This window comes from Schistocerca piceifrons, chromosome 6 (assembly GCF_021461385.2).
Source record: "Schistocerca piceifrons isolate TAMUIC-IGC-003096 chromosome 6, iqSchPice1.1, whole genome shotgun sequence".
Lineage (NCBI taxonomy): Eukaryota > Metazoa > Arthropoda > Insecta > Orthoptera > Acrididae > Schistocerca > Schistocerca piceifrons.
In genome coordinates, this window is record NC_060143.1 from 103,695,158 (window position 1) to 103,716,222 (window position 21,065).

General features: G+C 41.4%; 2 pseudogenes; both read left to right on the forward strand.

Moving 5' to 3' along the window:
* Positions 1-6,246: 6,246 nt before the first annotated feature.
* On the forward strand, positions 6,247-6,363 carry LOC124803882 (annotated as a pseudogene).
* Positions 6,364-12,788: 6,425 nt separating this feature from the next.
* LOC124803717 lies at positions 12,789-12,906 on the forward strand (annotated as a pseudogene).
* Positions 12,907-21,065: the final 8,159 nt, after the last annotated feature.

Here is a 21,065-nt window from a genome sequence, read left to right on the forward strand (position 1 = left end):
CGTATTCCTTCCACATTTCAGTCTTTACTGCTTTGCATAGTACTGGCTTGCCTTCTGACCTATTGATATTCACGTATGTGCTTCCCTTTCTCTAAAGGTCTCTTTACTTTTCCGTTTGGCGACTTATATCTGTTCCCGAGACAAACATGCTTGCACAGCTACAGTAGTCGTAGAAAGTATCGGTAATATCAACACTAAGCGCTTTACAATGTAACGCAATGTGATCATGTAACGTTCAACAATATTGCCATCCAGACAATGAGGTTCCTATTTTGCGAACGAATTATCAGTAAATGGTTGGCTAGAAACGATTTCCCTTCTATGTTTTTTGTTGTAGCAGTATTTTTAAAACGAATAACCTCTTAAACATTACAGTAAAACTATTCAGCCTGGTGAGTGATTAACTTCGTGAGGCAGTAATGTAACCATTTTTATCATTTTAGACAGAAAGCCTCTAACGCAGTTATCGTCATTATCATCATTTTCCAACTGCAGTTTTCCATTGCAACGCACAAACGCTTGCCATCCTCTTACTGTCATTGTACAGTCTGTCGTGCATAACATCTTTCCAGTTTCAAATTCTTTTCTCCATCTCTGATATTACGATCCCTCATCTTCATCTCACCGACCTTTCCTCTTCCTTCTTTCTCGCGTACATCTCCATCGATTCGAATTTCTTCGGCACTTTTCTTTTCGTCTTCTTGTTTTACTTGTTATTCAAAAAACTCGAAAACCTTCTTCTTTGCTGGGACGTTGTGTAGTATTCAGCCATCTAAACATGCCAGAACACCCTACTGTAGATCCGAAACAGCTTTCCAAAAACTGAGTTTATTGAAGAGATAGAAGAGGAAACTCACATTAAACCATCCAGGCAATTTTATTTGTATTGAGAAGCGCTGCCATATGATAAAGATTTGTATGGAACATTAGGATAGTGCAATCACAGCCTACAAAAGTGAAAGATTGTTGAGACAAGAAGCTAGCGGTGAGAGGAACAGAAGGTGTACTTCGTGTGAGAGAAAACATTACATATAACTCTATAATACAGTTTCTTCATTTTCAACTACAAAGTAAGATATGGTGCATCATAAGTAAAATTGTTCTAATTTCTTTTCATTTCTGCAAGTTTAGGATAAACACTGTGTTCTGGTGTAGTGAAAAGCGTTTTACTACGTTATTTGTGGAAAATACTTGTTATAGCTACGTATGCATCACAACATCTCAACATGATACGGCGAATGGCAATGCTTGCCACACGAAAACGTAAGTAAATACGAAAATAGGCGCGAAAACATCGTGAAAAACTAAATTACATTCTGAAGATAGGTTAACTCTCAGAAAAAAAAGTCCCATCAACATCGTTTGGTTGCAGATGACAAGCTACCTGTGATAATTAACACAAAAGTGATCCAGAAAATTCATGCTCACCAGATGTAAAGGTATTTACAAAAAGAAACGATCTGTTGTTTGAACTAAAAATGCACATAATTTTATAATCATGTAACAAAATGTTCACATTGCAGAATAAATAAAAAACGAAAACGCACTGATGATGGCACAGTGGTGCCGAAACATGTTTGGCTACTGAGAAAAACGATGTTTTGCGTAACTGGCGGACCTCAAATCCCAAAAATTTTAACTGCAAACACGGCCAATAAAAGGAGCTGCAAATCAAAAGATGGATGTTAGGATAAACAAGTTGCAGAACAACAATATAGCGCCAACATAAGAAATTTTCGCAATATTAAAGTTGTAATTTTGAGTAATGGACTAATTTTGTATGTAATATATTTTGTCACCATTTTGTTCATATTTTCTTATTAATGAATGTTGTTGTGGTCTTCAGTCCAGAGACTGGCTTGATGTAGCTCTCCGTGCTACTCTATCCTGTGCAAGCTTCTTCATGTCCCAGTACCTACTGCAACCTACATTCTTCTGAATCTGTTTAGTGTATTTATCTCTTGGTCTCCCTCTACGATGCCCTCCAATACTAAATTGGTGCCGGCCGGAGTTGCCGAGCGGTTCTAGGCGCTACAGTCTGGAACCGCGCGATCGCTACGGTCGCAGGTTCGAATCCTGCCTCGGGCATGGATGTGTGTGATGTCCTTAGGTTAGTTAGGTTTAAGTAGTTCAAAGTTCTAGGGGACTGATGACCACAGCAGTTAAGTCCCATAGTGCTCAGAGCCATTCGACCCATTTGAACTAAATTGGTGATCCCTTGATGCCTCAGAATATGCCCTACCAACCGATACCTTCTTCTAGTCATGTTGTGCCACAAATTTCTCTTCTCCCCAATTCTACTCAATACCTCCTCTATAGTTGTGTAATCTACCCATCTAATCTTCAGCATTCTTCTGTAGCACCACATTTCGAAAGCTTCTATTCTCTTCTTGTCCAAACCATTTATTGTCCACGTTTCACTTCCATACATGGCTACACTCCATATAAATACTTTCAGAAACGACTTCCTGACACTTAAATCTATACTCGATGTTAACAAATTTCTCTTCTTCAGAAACGCTTTCCTTGCCATTACCAGTCTACATTTTATATCCTCTCTACTTCGAGCATTATTAATGAGTATGACTGTGTAATTTAAATGCAATATCTAAGAATTATGCAATAAACATACTGTTTTAGTCAGGGCGATTTGCCATTGTGAACAGTCAAAGAGTATATCTGAAATAGGAAACATGTCGTTGGTCGTGGACAGTGTAATTTTCTTATACAAAATATTTTGTCACTATTTTGTAAATATTTCTCATTTATGAATATGAGTATGTAATTTAAATGCAATATCTAAAAAAGCTTTATATAATAATATATAATAAACACGTTATTTTAGACAGGGTGATTTGCTATTGAGAACAGTCAGAGAGTATATTTGAGGTAGGGAACATTGTCAGCCGTCGCGCATGCGCACAGGTTGGTTGAGTCTGGCGCGAGCTCTCGTGCAGTAGAGAAGCGACAAAAGCGCTCAGGCATAGTGGTTATTAGCGTCATTGTAAGGTACCAAACTGGACGTTTGTATGTTACGGCCAGACATTGTTACGGTGTTGATTAGGCACAGTGCAAAAAGCTTCAAGGGGAATTAATATGAAAGAAGAGCATTGTGGGCCCAAAGATGTTTATTGCAAAGCGACGCTAAGAAGAGCCAGTTGCCATGCATTGTTAGCGATTATTACGTTACGCAGCACTAGCGGATACTCACTGAAGTAAGACCAGACCAACTTTAATATTTAGAAGTTTATCAAGGCTAACCAGCATAGTAGTTTCATTTTGTGGATGATTACCAACCTAACGCTGTGTTGCAATTTCTTAAACCTGAACAGTTACCAAATAGGGTCCTATACTGCTACTATTAATTAAAACCGTGTGTAGCTTTTGGTGATAAAATGGCTAAAATTGCTGAGCTGATTTTATTTTCATAATTTATTTAAAAAACTGAAAGTTATCAAAGCTTAAAAAATAATTGAGACTGATAGTTAAAGGCAATGGATTTTGTTGCTCAGAGAAATCTTCGCCTAGAAACCAGTAATTTCAGTGAGTTTCTAAAGACTTTTGTAGATCAGAATGTTTAGTTCCTTTGTGTGATCGGTAATTTCTGCTTTTATTTCCAAAATACGTTACAGTGTTATGCAAAAGTTAAACAGTAGTTACTAAATGAAAGTTACGTACTAATAAGATATATTTTGCGTAATGGAAAATATTTATTTAAGACCGATTAAAATAGTAGGCATTATGGTAGGCTGTGCGAAGCTATTTCTCACGCAGACTGAGTGCGAAACAGTTGACCGTCAAGAGCATGTGCTTAGCAAGGTTTTCTCTACCAATTTCATGATTAGATATATTTCATGTTGCTAACTGTAATTTTGAATCTGAGCTCGAGTCAATGTTACCGTGCCCGTTCCCTCCTGATTGCCTTGCATTAATTATGATGTAAATACTTTTCCAAACTGATTAACAACTATACAATACCGTTCGCTCACACAGCGAACTGGCGACCGTTTTCTGCAGTCACTGCAATCTAAACTAAAAAATAAATAACTTCATTAGGCCTACCTGAAATTTCACTACTTAGCAGTTTTTATCATTTGTCAAAATTCTTTCGATCGTGGTGTAGAAGTAGACGCGCAGGAACTCAGTCTACAATTTTTTGAATTTAACCTGTTCTTCGGAAACGATGTCTTTTTCCACAACAGTGATATTAGAAACACGTACAGTATCATGAATTATTTCAATTATCCGAAAATGTAGGTCCGTTATGAAGTAACCAGGTAGCACAAAATCATTTTTTAGTTGCAAAACAAAGATGAATTTTGTGACAGTAGTCTCATGTGCATGTGTTGGCGTGACTTTCAATAATCCCTACAAAAGAATGGCCCTGGCTAACAATCACCTATACCTTTCATGAATCACTCACCTCACAAAAATCTTCGTTACTACTGCAGTACAGTGAGCTCCAATATTGCAAGCTAAATAAAAGATTCTAACTATTGAAGGCACTAACTACTGATAGGCATAGTTAGCAAATGAAAAATTTTGGCAGAGAATAAACAATGTATTTATCTTAATAGTGTTCATGATATCCAGTATTACAAATTTCCTTTTTCTGACGGGCACACGTCCAGATCGTCTGCTCTCAAACCTCTGCCATCTCTCTCTGCACATCCACCACTGCGGCTCACCTCCAACTGCGCAACGCTACGCGCTGTTCCCATCCAACTGACCAACACTACAATAGCGAATATTCCAACAATGAGTCCAACCAACCACAGACTGCACACAGCACAGTTAGTGATTTCCATACAGAGCGCTACTTGGCGTTACCAACATAAAAACTTAAACAGCCTACGTACACTGTATGCGTCATAATGCTCATAAGCACTCCAACATACGAGCGGCACACGGCTGTTTCCCAGTCAGGCGTCAAGAGATGTTGATAACATCTGGTGCTACACAAGACTGATGAAGATAAAATATGTAGATCGGATAACTAACGAGGTGGTACCGAACAGAATTGGGAAATAAAAAAAATTATCAGTTGATAAGGTACGGGAAGTACACGAGTAAAAATTGTAGAGGGAGACCGAGGATTGAGCACAGTTAGCAGGTGCAGAGGTTGCACAGTAATGCTGAGATGAAGAAGCTTCCATGGGATTATCCAGTGTAGAGAGTCTTCGGACTGAAGAAGAGAACAACTTTGTGGTCAGAGTTGCAGTGCCTGTGTCGTTAAGAAGAGCGATGCAGCGTTCCTTCGGGCATGCATGCATCATATTTATCCGTCGATACCGTCAGTGAGTTTCACTTAAAATTTCCTTCTCTGTACGGTAGTTATGTAATGTGTGTACGCCACGCGGGGTAGCCAAGCCGTCTGAGAGGTCTTGTCACAGTCCGTGTGGCTCTCCCCCCAGCCCCCCCCCCCCCCTCCCGTCGGAGGTTACAGGCCTCCCCCGGGCATGAGTGTGTGTGTTGTCCATGGCGTAAGTTAGTTTAAGTTAGATTAAGTACTGTCTAGGCTTAGGGACCGATGACCTTAGCAGTTTGGTCCCATAAGACCCCACCACAAATTTAATGTGTTACGAGTGCAGGTTGTGACACATGAACCATGATGTATGGAAGTCTGCGTCTAGCATTGAGTCGTGCACGGATAGCCAAAGTAGTTAAAGCGACCGCTCGGGTAAAGCACGAAATCCGGGTACGAGCCGTAGCCCGACACAAAATTTTCAATGTCTTTATTACCATATACAGCTGATGGTTGTTTGCATTTGCAAGTGCAAATATATTTCTTCTACAACTTCCTACGGCTAGCAAAACGCCCTCTGGAAAGTCGTTGGCAACAGTAGCCGCAAAGCAGATCAGTATTTTGCATCGACAATGCATTCACGTAACTTGGAGAGTTCCTAATGAAACTAGAGACCTTTCCAAGTATCCAACATCTATGATATAATATACAGACTGAAGCGACAAATTTTTACCAAGACTGGGATTCGGATTTGGGTCTCTTGCTGACTAGGCAGATGCGCTAGCCACTAAGCCACCCTGGCACAGTGCCCTTACACAACTCCACATTCTACACTATCGTGACTCCCTCCTCAATCCAAATTTCCATTCATTCCTCAGCCCACTTGGTATTCCCCCTACACTCGGACATCATTGCAGTGGCTTTCCAACTCCAGTGGAATAACACCTCATCATCGAATGAAATGGGAAATCCTGCCTTAAAGCAAGGCATAGAACTACGTGGCCAATGGCCTTGCTGCAGGGGTAACACCGGTTCCCGTCAGATCACCGAAGTTAAGCGCTGTCAGGCTGGGCTTCACTTGGATGGGTGACCATCTGGTCTGCCGAGCGCTGTTGGCTGCACTCAGCCCTTATGAGGCAAACTGAGGAGCTACTTGATTGAAAAATAGCGGCTCCGGTCTCGGAAACTGACATACGGCTGCGAGAGCGGTGTGCTGAACACGTGCCCCTCCATATCCGCATCCCGTGACGCCTGTGGGCTGAGGATGACACGGCGGCTGGTCGGTACCGTTGGGCCTTCATGGCCTGTTCGGGAGGAGAGTTTTTTTTATAGAACTTCGTAGTTCCAAATACCTTTTCAAATCTCAAAGATCTATGATGTACATCTGCCACCTGAACAGACGAATGAATGTTTTTACAAAGGCTGAGGTTCAAATCTAGGTATTCTACTCACTAGGCAGATGCACTAACCATCCCAGCACCCTGCACGAACTGCCCAAGCATGCTTCCTTACACAGTCCAAATTGCCATTCACACGTCACCCCACTTGGTATTCGTTCGATGCTGAGCTGCTATTCCAATACAGTTGGAGAGCCTCTGCAATGTTGTTAGAGTGTAGGGGGAATACCCAGTGGGCTGAGATGTGAATGGGAATTTTGATTAAGGAGGAAAGCATACTAGGGCAGTCCGTATAGGTGTGCACAACCACTGTGCCACGGATATGTTCGCATTCGGGAGGACGACGGTTCAATCCCACGTCCGGCCATCCTGATTTAGGTTTTCCGTGATTTCGCTAAATCACTCCAGTATGGTTCCTCTGAAAGGGCACGGCCGACTTCCTTCCCCATCCTTCCCTAATTCGATGAGACCGATGACCACACTGTCTGGTCTCCTTCCCCAAAAACAACCAACCAACCAGGGAGATGTAGTGGTTAGCGCGTCTGGCTAGCGAGCAAGAGACCCATTCCGAATCCCAGGCTTGGTACAAATTTACATTTGTCGCTTCAGTCTGCATACATACATCGCTGAAGAATTTCATTGACAACTTTGTATGGTGTCTGCGATTAACTGAAAGTAGCTTTTGTAGAGGTAAACATTAAAGTTACTCTAGAAATTTCCCTGATTAAAGGTGTCTCTCCATTATTCTCCCGATCTTGGCTGTTGGCATAAACGTCACGCGTTTGGCTTCTTCTTCTTCTTTATCTGGTTTGTCATCCCTACCGTTACCCGCCTTTATATGTGTGTCTCATTCTAAGCATTTTTACGGGCCATATCCTACGGATGCTGCAACACACTTGCTAATCTCATCCTGTCGCGTAGCAGATGGACCTGACTCTATGTACTAAGGTTGTTAGTACCGAGTTCCCTTGCGCTGGATAGTGGCAACTACGAGGAACGAGGATTAAGGTAAAATATCTTCTGCCTATAGACCGAGTGTACTAACATGCCGTCTGGACTTCTCTTACGTCGTCTCGAATTCTCTTGATCAAAATGTCCAAGAAGGATAGGCTTCCGTCTCCATGCTGAACTTGCGCTGTCATGTATGCCACTGAGATGATGTAGGAACTCCTGCAAGATATAAATATCAAACTGTGACTCGAGCTATAAATTTGTATCACTTGTGTTGTGAACTGGTAATGTAAAGTTATCACAAAACATTATCAGGATGACAGAGTAACCACTGCTCTGAAGTTCTAGGGGCAAACTTATCTTTTGTGATCTGAAAATAATTTGCCAAAGGAACAGAAAACCTTGTTGTGTCACAAGGCAGGAGAAATGGTTATCATCTAACTAATGAATGAGCGGAACACATAAAATGTATCTTTTGATACAACTGATAGCCTCATGGTTACTCAGTAGTATCATCTCTAAAAGTTATCGTTTATTTAAATAAGCTGGTGAAATGAACGAAATGTAAATAAAGATAGGAGATTCTGTTTAACCTTTAATTATATTAGGTAACAAGAAAACAAATGCTTTACATAGAACAATAATATTAATGTTACATGTTACCCTGGACCCAGTACTACAAAGGACTTCTGCATACACTAGATATGGAAAAAAGATCAAACCCTTTTCAGTGAATGAAGTATTAACTCGTTAAACACATTCAAGGGTCGAGTACAGTACATAAACAGAACGTTATCTGCCTCACATTATCATAATCGCAAACACCACTCCGCTGTTCTTTTGACCCAAGTGTCAAAGAAATCTCAGTTCCAACAAGGCTCGTTAAGTACATTGTTGTAGAAAAATATTACCTCGTCTCCAGAGTAGACGCATCGAAAGAGCTGTATCTAATTCTGCTTATGATGTCATCAATACAAACCATTGCCTCTTTTGTACATAGTTCTTTCTCTTTGTCAGGAAAATACAACGAGTACACGTTCACTGGCACACCATACCACACACAGTAAGAGCACTTCACTCAAATGCAGTCTCGAACAGAGCAGAACTCAAGAACAGCACTTTCTTTAAAACTCACAAGCGATGTGGTGCATTTCAACGTCCTCACTTCTCATTGGTCGAGGTTGCACTCGCCTCAAAGAACTTAGGCAGAGAAACTAGTGTAGCAAACGCCAAAGTGAACACACAGAAGTCGATCAGTGGGAGCCGATACGACATTAAAGACTGACTGCGTGAAAGTTGACAATGTAACATCATGACAACTTTCAGCTTAATGCACTGCATTGAAACTGACTGTCATAATACTTAATAGTTGCTTTGAAGATAAGGTGTTGTTGGAAGTTGTTTATGTCAATAACAAATCAAATATTTATATTCGATTATTAGTACCCCAGAATATGGACTTAGCTTTTAGAAGCGATATAACAGAATTGAATTAAGACAACTACTACAGACACATTCATCGTTTCACCCACCATTTCAATCTTTTCGCGGATGTACAGGAAGAGGACATTTACAGAAGGTCGGAAGCTAAGGTAAACATCCCGCTAAAACTGTTGTCATTAGACGCTGCATTGTGGAAAGACATTAATTACACGTCCAGAGCATTAGCTATTGCACGGTCGATGTTCTTGTTACACTATCGCAAAGCCTTATTACATTTGTCACTCCCCATCCATTGCCTTTTTTTCTATACGAATTACGCAGATGAACAGCTGGACACTCACTTTTTTTTCTTTTCACTAGCTGCTTATATTTTATGACCCATGGGTTGTATGTTGCCACTTGGCCGCTGTGACTGGGTCTGGGGTCCGGAGTGACTGAAAGTAACACCACACCACACCACACCACAGCTGGACAAAGAAATCATTCACTGATACAAACAGGGGCTCACGCCCTGCAATTATATCGCAGGTGAAACAGTTTTTGTGGACTTATACTGTGAGCTGAAGTACGATTCTGTGTCTGACGTTCGTTGAGCTTAGTGTAATGCCCAGTAAGGCCGTTTACCCAGTCCTTCTTAAGCACTGTGCCTACAGCAGGCTTAGTTTGAGGTCGATGCCCTGCGTCTTGCAGACATCCTCGCTGGCTATTTATACTCCTGGAGTGGGGAATGAAGAGCTGCCAGTTTCACGCCCGCCTCGGAGCTGAGAAGAACGTCTTCAAACTTGCTGTTTCCAGCACAGAAGTTCACGCAGATTGGTTCTGCAGTGCGCTGCAAAATGGAGCAGGCAGCGATGCGAAAGAAAATCTATTGAGCGTTTAACTATGATTTTCTGTAATAATATCGAGTACAATAAAATAAAATGGAGAAGTACGATAAAACACGACATTCGCATTTGAACGTTAGACACTGGTATGTACAAGCAAAACTCTTCTTCTCATTCTCTGATACGGTGATTCTGGCTCTGAAAGTAAAATATTTATTGTTCGTAATCGAAACTTCCGCTGTAGTTGCACATTTTTTTTTTTTTTACTGTAGTCCTACAGAACCAGGTTTTGCGATCTCGACCTCATCTTCAGGTGGAACAAATCAGTACAAAGTGTACATGTCGAAGTTACGCTAAAGGCAGCACATTTGCCGTGCATGGCTCGTCAGAGGGAGGATGGGAAAGTGACCGCCCGTTCACAATTGTGTAAGGCTAGCTTGAAGCTGAGCACAATTGACGTTTATCGGTTCTATCGAAGAACGAAATAATGAACTAAGTGAAACAAAATTTCAGAACAGGAAATAAAGACCAAGGTATACATGGCCAACGGAACAGAATGCCCACCTAGGCATCGCATTCCTCGATGGTCAGTTGAAAGATTTTGAAAACATGTCACAGAGAAAGTGGTCCTAGACTTTCTTTCATTTACCTGAGAGTTTCCACAAATATCATCGATAGTCTACTTCTTGTAATCCTTCCGTAATATGTATGTATTAAGTTTGGAGACGTTCATTCGAGTACGAAAAATGTGAAATGGATATCCCTTGGATCACTGCATCATTGCCAAACTAATGTGAGCAAAGCACGGGATTAATTATTAAATTTTACTTCTATATAAGTGAGACAGGCTTGTAGACTATCCCCGATGTTATTCAATCTGTATATTGAGGGAGTAGTAAAGGAAACAAAAGAAAAATTCGGAGTAGGTGTCGCCGATGACATTGTAATTCTGTCAGAGACAGCAAAGGACTTGGAAGAGCAGCTGAATGGAATGGACAGTGTCTTGAAAGGAGGATATAAGATGAATATCAACAAAAGCAAAACGAGGATAATGGAATGTAGTCGAATTAAGTCGGGTGATGCTGAGGGAATTAGATTAGGAAATGAGACACTTAAAGTAGTAAATGAGTTTTGCTATTTGGGAAGCAAAATAAATGATCATGGTCGAAGTAGAGAGGATATAAAATGTAGACTGGCAGTGGCAAGGAAAGCGTTTCTGAAGAAGAGAAATTTGTTAACATCGAGTATAGATTTAAGTGTCAGGGAGTCTTTTCTGGAAGTATTTGTATGCAATGTAGCCATGTATGGAAGTGAAACATGGACGATAAGTAGTCTGGACAAGAAGAGAATAGAAGCATTCGAAATGTGGTGCTACAGAAGAATGCTGAAGATTAAATGGGTATATCACATAACTAATGAGGAGGTATTGAACAGAATTGGGGAGAAGAGGAGTTTGCGGCACAACTTGACTAGAAGAAGGGATAGGTTGGTAGGACATGTTCTGAGGCATCAAGGGATCACCAATTTAGTATTGGAGGGCAGCGTGGAGGGTAAAAATCGTAGGGGGAGACCAAGAGATGAATACAATAAGCAGATTCAAGAGGATGCAGGTTGCAGTAGGTACTGGGCGATCAAGAAGCTCGTACAGGATAGAGGAGCATAGAGAGCTGCATGAAACCAGTCTCTGGACTGAAGACCACAACAACAACATCAAGCACCAAAGGCAATACAGAAGTTGAAGCATAGTTGATCTTCCAGTTGCGTGGGATTGTACAAAGGCCGCAAATTAATGTAATATCGTTTAAAGTAACCCACATAAGCATCTGTATTATAGAAAAAAAACGGTATATTAATATTTCTACCCTTATTACAATAACGCATATTAGTCTAAGATCAAGGATGAACTAGCTTCTTGGCATTCACCGAACAATACTGATGTAGTGTGTCATTACCACCGCCCCTTGAGCTCATACTTTTGATATTAAGGACGCCAGGGCCAGTTTCCTGTAGAAAAAAATGGTCATGGGGGGGGGGGGGGCTTGACCCGTGCATTCTGGAGGTGATGCGTCGGGCTTACTGCGGTTCTTTTCAATGAGTTGTGGTTGAGGCGTTCTCGGCTGTGTCAAGGGCTTGTGACTTTCTGTAACGGGGCTTGATGTTTCCCAGAACCTCTGGAAAAGTCATGGCGGGGAGGTGAAACTACCAGAGAAGTACGAGTGCCAGCATCGGCAACAGCCAAATGAAAGCTCCTACTTTCTGCTCCAGCCTGATTGAGACAAAGGCTAGGATGTTTAAGTAATTTCTGGTAGTAGTTTTGGCGTAGTGAAATAGAGATGTGGATGGGCAGACCTTTGAGTGTGGGAACGGAGTCTTGGCCCCTGAAGGACAATATTGCGATACTGATCAGTGTATAAAGTGGCGAGTGGTGACTCTCATTGTTCAGCAGGGTTGTTCTACCTTGGGAAAACTCTGAAATAAACCTATTAGTGTACCTTAATAGGGGACGGATCCACCCTTCGCCTTTATGACGGCTTGAACTCTGCTAGAAACACATTCAGTGATGTGAACGTCTGTGAAGGAATGGGAGCATATTCTTCCTCAAGAGTCGAAACCAGAGAAAGTAGTGATGTCTGAGAGAATTCCCAGAAATCTAGCATTGTGTTTAGGCTGGGTCTGTACGCAGGCTAGCCCGTTTGAGGAATGTCACTGTCCACAAACCATTGCGTTATAGATGCTCTTTTATGGCAGGATGAATTGTCATGCTGATACATTCATAGTTTCTGTACCATTTCTCTATTGTACGCTGTACATAACGATTTAAAACCTATTCATGCTGTAACCAGATATCCTCCTCTAGCATTACTTTTCCTCAACAGTAGTTGTGGATACCAGTTTATTTTTCGATTTTGGACAGGTCAGTATTATCTCGGCAACGGCCTTGCCGCAGTGGATACACCGGTTCCCGTGAGATCACCGAAGTTAAGCGCCGTCGGGCGTGGTCGGCACTTGGCTGGGTGACCATCCAGGCCGCCATGCGCTGTTGCCATTTTTCGGGGTGCACTCAGCCTCGTGATGTCAATTGAGGAGCTACTCGACCGAATTGTATCGGCTTCGGTCAAGAATGCCATCATAACGATCGGGAGAGTGGTGTGCTGACCCCATGCCCCTCCTATCCGCATCCTCCACTGAGGATGTCACGGCGGTCGAACGGTCCCGGTAGGCCACTCGTGGCCTGACGTCGGAGTGCAGTATTATCTCAGTTGCTTTTTTGAAAACTTGTATATAATTTTATGCACAGTATGTTATATTTCGAGGTAAAATTTATACTATATAAAATGTTTTAGTCTCGATGTTATAATCGATAAGTACTAGTTCTGAACGTACGATTGAAATTGTTTTTCTTAGTAACATTTGAAATAAGGAATTACTGTCACACTTATAATAATTTATATTATTAGTTACCCAATCTAATACTGTTTACTATATTTATTTCTGGACTTATTTATGAAATAATAATACATATTAATGATGTATCAAAAGCTACTATGAATTCATTTGTTAAGGAAAATTGTAAACCCTTTGGTATATTGTTATTTCCGCAGAGTGTGAGAGTCGTAAACGTGCCGCTGATGTGATCGGGTGTATTTTTGTATTTTGTGCTAACAATGTAATTTCGGCTTTGTTAATGTGAAAATCAAAAGACTGTACGATATACTACAATGTGAGAAAACAGATTTACGTAAAAACAAAAACTATGCAACAACAATCTTCAAATTTGTTTAGATAAATCCATCCGTGGGTACCTAAAATATGATATTTTGAGCTTCAAGAATCAGACCCCCAGACAAGAAGTAATGGAGCCAACTCTTAATTACGAGCTATGTAAACCAGAAAGTCTATTGTAGTTTCCACTCCTTTCAAATTTTCATAAAAGACTAATGTGGACAATAGATGGAATTAAGAAGGAGCGCTGATTTAAGATCAGTAAGGAGACTACACCCTAATCACGAAAAACAACTTCATACCGTAACATCACTTCCTCCGAACCACTATAGGAACTACACCTGTTGGCAGGTAATGCTTTCCATGCATTCCCAAACCCAAACTCCTTACACCCAGGTAAATTCATCTTCCAGCCGTCCACTGTCATCGCTTCTTACACAGCCTCCAGAGTCGCTTAATATTGCCTGCAGAAATGTGTGGCTTAGGAGGAGCTGCTCCTTGTGACGCGTTCTTCTTAACTCCCTGTGCACAGCCGTTGTGCTACCAGGGCTGCTGGTAGCGTTTTGAATCACACGGGTGACTTATTGCACTGATTTCACGCGATTTTTTACAACACTCCACAATGCTCGATGCTTCCCTTCTGTTAATACATGAGGTCCACCTGCACTTGATTTTGCTGTGGCTGTTCCTTCGCGCCGGCCAGTGTGGCCGAGCGGTTGTAGGCGCTTCAGTCTGGGACCGCGTGACCGCAAAGGTCGCAGGTTCGAATCCTGCCTCGGGCATGGATGTGTGTGATGTCCTTAGGTTAGTTAGGTTTAAGTAGTTCTAAGTTCTAGGGGACTGATGACGTTAGAAGTTAAGTCCCATTGTGCTCAGAGCCATTTGAACCATTTTTGTTCCTCCGCGTTTCCACTTCACAATCACTTAACCAACAGTTGACGTGGGCAGGTTTTGAAGAGCTGAAACGTCCCTGATGGGTTTGTTTCTCAGGTGACACCCAATGACTAGACCACTTCTTAAGTCACTGACCGACCCATTCCGTCGTTATTACACTGGACTCACATTCGGGAGGACGACGGTTCAATCCCGTCTCCGGCCATCCAGATTTAGGTTTTCCGTGATTTCCCTATATCGCTTCAGGCAAATGCCAGGATGGTTCCTTTGAAAAGGCACAGCCGATTTCCTTCCCCATCCTTCCCTCACCCGCTTGCGCTCCGTCTCTAATGACCTCGTTGTCGACGGGACGTTGAACATTGATCTCCTCCTCCTCCGTCGTTATTACTTCTCTGCTGGCAAAACAGTACTCCCCGCCTCCTTTTAGACTGGCGACCGCATCTCTTGACATCTAGTGGTCGGTTCCGCATTACGTGTGTAAGTAGCCCGTTTATGTGTCGGTACGTTGGCAGCGCGACAGACTGCATTAATAACTCTGACAGCCCCGTGTGCCAAGAGACTCTGTGGCTGGTCGGGCTCGCAGTTGGAGGTGAACAGCCAGCAGTGATGGAAGTTGGGAGTGAGTAGCTAACTGTGATGGAGGTTAGAGGTATGACGTGCCAGCGCGAGCGTATGATCTGGATGTGTCCTTCATGGAAATGTAATTTGTCGATGATTATATAATTTTTGGAACTGGATATCATGGACGATATATAATTTGTGAACTGGTTGTCACGTTATTAAGTTAAATACATTCTTTGCTGTGCAACAAAATCTTTCCTTTAATACCACTTGCCTATTAGCAGTCAGAGCCTTCAGTAGTTAGAATCTTTTATTTAGCTGGCTGTATTGCAGTAGTTCGTGTAATGAAGATTTTTGCGAGGTAAGTGACTTATGAAATTTATAGGCTATTGTTAGGATTTCTACTAATTCAGGGCCATTCTTTTGTATTAATTATTTGAAGTCAGGTTACATTTTTGAGCAGTCAGATTGCGTTTCGCTAGGATATTGTGGGTCAGTGTTGAGATAATAAAGAATAGCAGAGAGTATCGTCAATTTCACTCAGTAGTATAAGCAGAAAAACTAAATACTGCCGTGCAGCTCGGACCTGGGACCTGGGCTGGATGATGATGTTTGGTTTGTGGGGCGCTTCATTGTGAGATCTTCAGTGCTCGTACAAAGTCCGAGTTTTTACATAGTCTATTCTAGCCACTGTCACGAATGATCATGATGGTGCTTAAAATGATGAGGACAACACAAACACCCAGTTCCCTGGCAGAGAAAATAGCCAACCCGGCCAGGAATCGAACCCGGGACACCGTGATCCAGAGGCAGCAACGCTAACCGCTAGACCACGATCTGTGGACACCCGGGATGGACGGCTGCCGCTCTTGTGGGGTAGTGCTGCATCGCGTCCCTGGCAGGAACAGTCCCTACATCTACATCTACATGATTACTCTGCTATTCACAATAAAGTGTATGGCAGAGGGTTCAATGAACCACCTTCAAGCTGTCTCTCTGCCGTTCCACTCTCGAACGGCACGAGGGAAAAACGAAGGCATAAATTTTCCTGTGCGGGCCCTGATTTCTCTTATTTTATCGTGATGATCATTTCTCCCTATGTAGGTGGGTGCCAACAGAATGTTTTCGCAGTCGGAGGAGAAAACTGGTGATTGAAATTTCATGAGAAGATCCCGTCGCAACGAAAAACGCATTTGTTTTCATGATTGCCACTCCAATTCACGTATCATGTCTGTGGCACTATCTCCCTTATTTCGTGATGATACAAAAATAGCTGCCCTTCTTTGTACTTTTTCGATGTCATCCGTCAGTCCCACCTGATGCGGATCCAACATTGGTTTGCTCTACCCACAATACTATCTATGTGATCGTTCCAATTTAGGTTATTTGTAATTGTAATCCCTAAGTATTCAGTTGAATTTACAGCCTTCAGATTTGTGTGACTTATCGCGTAATCGAAATTTAGTTGATTTCTTTTAGTATTCATGTGAATAACTTCACACTTTTCCGCAGTCAGGGTCAACTGCCACTTTACGCACCTTACAAATATCTTATCTAAATCATTTTGCAGGTAGTTTTGATCGTCTGACTACTTTACACGACGGTTAATGACAGCATCATCTGCAAACAATCTAAGGCGGCTACTCAGATTGTCTCCTATGTCATTAATATAGATCCTATAAGAAGGTGCGCAGTCTTTACTGACTGGATGTTTGTTTGACAAACAAGGACGAGTTGGGGAATTCTAAAATGGCCTGAGCACTATGGACTTAACATCCGTGGTTACCAGTCCCCTAGAACTTAGAACTACTTAAACCTAACTAACCTAAGGACATCACACACATCCATGCCCGAGGCAGGATTCGAACCTGCGACCGTAGCAGTCGCGCGGTTCCGTACTGAGGGCCTAGAACCGCTAGACCACCGCGGCCGGCGGGGAAGTCTAACGGAACACGATAAATTCCGTTTCTTCCCATGTGTAGTTAAAGTGTCGTGTTTTTGCCTGAATTTTTTTGTAATTTTTTGACTTGAAATAGTTTTCCTCTTGTGTTTATGGAGTGGGATTTGACAGAGTTGTTGTGTTTGCGGTGTTCGTTCTCCAGCCTATACATCTGAGAATCCTCTGAGTGTAATTGAATTGCTGCGTGGCATTTACTAACGGTGTAGGAGAAAAACTGTCGGTTTTAGCTCTGTCTCGTGGGTCAAAGCGTGTCTGGCGACCTTTATTTAATAGTGCAGTGGTGCTAAGGATTAATCTGACTGCGGCAGTGGACGTTTCCGAGTAAACACGCGGTGTAAATACGTCCTGTAATTAGTCTCGCACGCAGCATAGCGCTAAATAAGAGTGTGTGGATTCTGACGGGAGCCAATGCTAGTACTGCACTCTGAGGCAGAAGTGGAGAGGACGTTTCAGTGACTGCGAATCTTCCGTTTGTTCCGTGCAAAGATTACACAGTAAAACTGATTAGGAGATAGCAGAAACATGAAGTAAAATTTGCGGTGAGTGTCAAGAAACGATACTCAGTACAACAGAAAAATAGTAGTTCCAGATAATACTCTGAAAAATTGAGGCTAACGTATCTTTCTTTTTTATTACAATTTCTTAAAAATCTACAAATTTTGTGTCTTTTGAGAACATATTCCTACGATTTTATCGTAATTGCTTGTAATGTCGTTTCTAGCGTTCAGTGTCCGTTATACGCTCACTCACTCTCTTAGAAAAATGACTTGGTATTCCTGTAGCAATCCTATTGAAAGTTGGACGTCTATGATTCTGCTGTGTGCATACAGAAAATCTTGAGTGTGAGACATTATTATCGCGAGTAGTAGTGAGCGAGCAGTTGTCGAGAGGAGTCGGAAGTAGTCGAACGCAGGCCAGACGTGATCGTGATAGAAGCGCCGGATGAGGCTTTTGTATTAACTGAGGATTTTTTGGTAATTTGTCTTTTTGCTGCACACAGTTGTCGTGGGAGTGTAGGGCAGCAGCCTACTCACGCCTTATAAAATTCACATCAGTCTTTCCATTGTGTGCCAGCCATTCCGCTGTAACTAGCTCTGACGTCATAAATGTTGCGCAATACTTTAAAATGAAGTAAATAACCTGTAACGTTTCTAGCATGTCAGGAGTAATACAAAATTCAATAACTTTAACCATTTTCGAAATTTGGATGTTTTTCTGTAAAAATCATTGGCGCAACAGAAAAGAGCTAGAAACTTAAAAATTTATATTTAGATTCCTTTTGCATAATAATTTAGTAGAAACAGTATTCTGGATCTCACAAATTAAAATTTTAGTTGAAATTCATGATTTTTTGGTTTTTGTCTTAGAAATTAAGGAAGCAAGATAGATTAAGTAGGCGAATAAATAAAGCTGGGATGTTTAAATTTAAGTAGAAGGGACATCCGCTATAATCATAAAAATGTGAGAAGTTTCAACAGAATAACTATAAAACTATAGCTATAGTGTACCTCCAAAGAGCAAGTTCAGAGCTCGTCTACTGCGTGTAGTGTAATTAAATTAATTGTCTCGCCCAAAATATTTGACTTAGCCACGTCAGACTTTTAATATGATTACTTACCTGTGTGCTGATTGCACAATTAAATTGAAAGCTTCATCGGCCATCAGCAAAGGAAGCAATGATTTATTCGACAACTTAAAGTGGTGCATTACTAGCCCAGCGGCTAGTCGGGAGAGCAGATTTGATCAGGCGTTCCCTTAGTCGTCCGCACCGCGGCTTTATACGTAAGAACGCTGCGCGAGAAGGAAGAAGGAACGTGCTGGCCGGTCGCACAACGCCCAAATCCGGACGCTGGGCCGCAAACTGCCGCGCAGCGTCGCCACCCGCTGGCCACACCTGCTCGCTGCATAGCTAGCTCTGCAGAACTGTGCTGAGGAGACACCCAAGAAGACAATCCACATATGAAGACGCAACATCAGCATGCATGGGAGGCAAAGCAATAACTGCTGCGAACTCCATCACACATCGGAGGAAAAGTTATCTCCGTGCAGATCCACGCGAGAAGGAAGAAGGCCCCAGTTCTCTCCAGACGCTGATTAGCGCATCACCTGTGCCGGGAGTCGCGTCGCGTCGGTATCGTTGATATAAACAGCCTCGGATGCAGTAATAAGTTACTCGGGGTACACGTAACCATGAAATCGTTTTCGAGTGAAGTGTTAATTTTGGGATGACGTTAATGATCTATCTTTAGTTTGCATATGTCGTATTTTCACGTGCCGCCGCAGGACAGACATTCTACCATTATTAGCGTGGCGTTTGATGAACATTATAATCAAATTATGGCGAGCATTCACTTAAACATTTAATTTGAACAGTTATTGTTGCATCAGCGCATTAGACTCTGAACTGCTCTGGTAGTTGGATTGTGTGGATTCTTTTTGGTCTGTGACTTTCAGAATATAGTGAACATTTTAGAGAGAATGGTTTTTGATTATGAATCCCAGACAATCTCCTAATTCCTCAGAGGTATAAGCTGTAGCTATAAATGTATTTCTCAGATGAAGTGGGCACTAGGAATTCTAATTACAGGCTTCAGGTTTGGTAATCATTTTCTGGTTGCCAATATTGTAGTTAGAGAGCCTGTGTTGAGAATGGCAAACAACGGCATTAAATAAATAATAGGAACATTAACAATTATTCCGCCCGCCGCCCCACAGGAGGATTTTGTCAGATTTGTGTATGGATATACTCAGACCAACATTTGTATCTTTGTTGTGGCCGGAAACATGTACTGAATATAGACATCGTGGAATAATTAAAAATCTGTGTAAAGTCTGTCAGCATTTAAATCATCAATTTTCTGAATATAGTAATATTTTTCCAAAGAAAAACCGTGAAGGAAAGCAAAATACGATCTATGTCGACAATCATATTCAGGAACAGAAGAATCCACAGCAAATTTCGAAGGATATTTATACGTAATGGTATTCAGTGACGAGTAACGAACAGGGGAGAGTGTGGTGCCTACAAGATAGTGTACCTAGGAACACGCGATCTTTTCTGGTCTGTGCTACTCTCTAGTGACTGATTTTGGAATCACATGAAGAAATGCTTAATAGAGAGCGCCACAGGCAGTTTCCGCCATTTCTTTCAGTTTTTGTTGTTGTTAGGATGAGGTTGTGTTTTGTGCAGCGTTTGTAAATATTTGCAGCTCTACATATTTAAGTGCTGTATTATATAAAAAAGCCATTTGGAATCATATTATTAATTCTTTCGTTACAGAATTTAAGGGCTAGTAAAATTATATATATTTATAAAACTAGTTCTTTAACATGTGGATGGTTTAACTACATTTCGTCGGTCGTACGCCATCTTGTACTTAAGAAATAAGAACCTCTTTCACCATGTAAAATGTGATATTTGTAAATTAACTGAGTTTCGTTAATGTGCTGACAATTTTTCCTTTCTTGAAAATGAAAATTTGTATTAGTCTCCAGTAGCGTCAATTTCGAAATGTGTTTGACTTGCAACTAGTTTTTGATAACAGCCCTACTTCTGCTTAATTTTATTTTATTTATTGATTTTAGCTAGGCAGGGGAGTAATAATGCAACACACAGACTATCAAATACAATACTGAGAAGGTTTTTTTTAATTGCAACCCTTTCAAATTTCAATGGAATATTTTTGCTAGCTACATGGTCATGTTGTACCTCGGAACATGTTTTCAGATTTGGAAAAATATTATTTTTTGTGGTAATTTTTGTAGTTTCAGAAAATGACTGCGGCACGTAGGATGAATGCCTTTGTTCAAAAATCGAATAAGAAAATACATTAAACCTGTATTATAGGACTGGATACACGAGTTTTGTAACGGGTGTGTCTCTCCAGAATACCGACTACATATGCTACAAAATTTACTCTTTATTTTTACAGTCCTACTTCACAACATTAACTTCTGTTTTTTATAAATACATTTACAGCCATGCAGATATTCATCCCTTTCGTTACAATGATTCATCAGGTACAACGTCCCATTCCCTTCGTCAATGTTCACAGCCTTAGCTATCG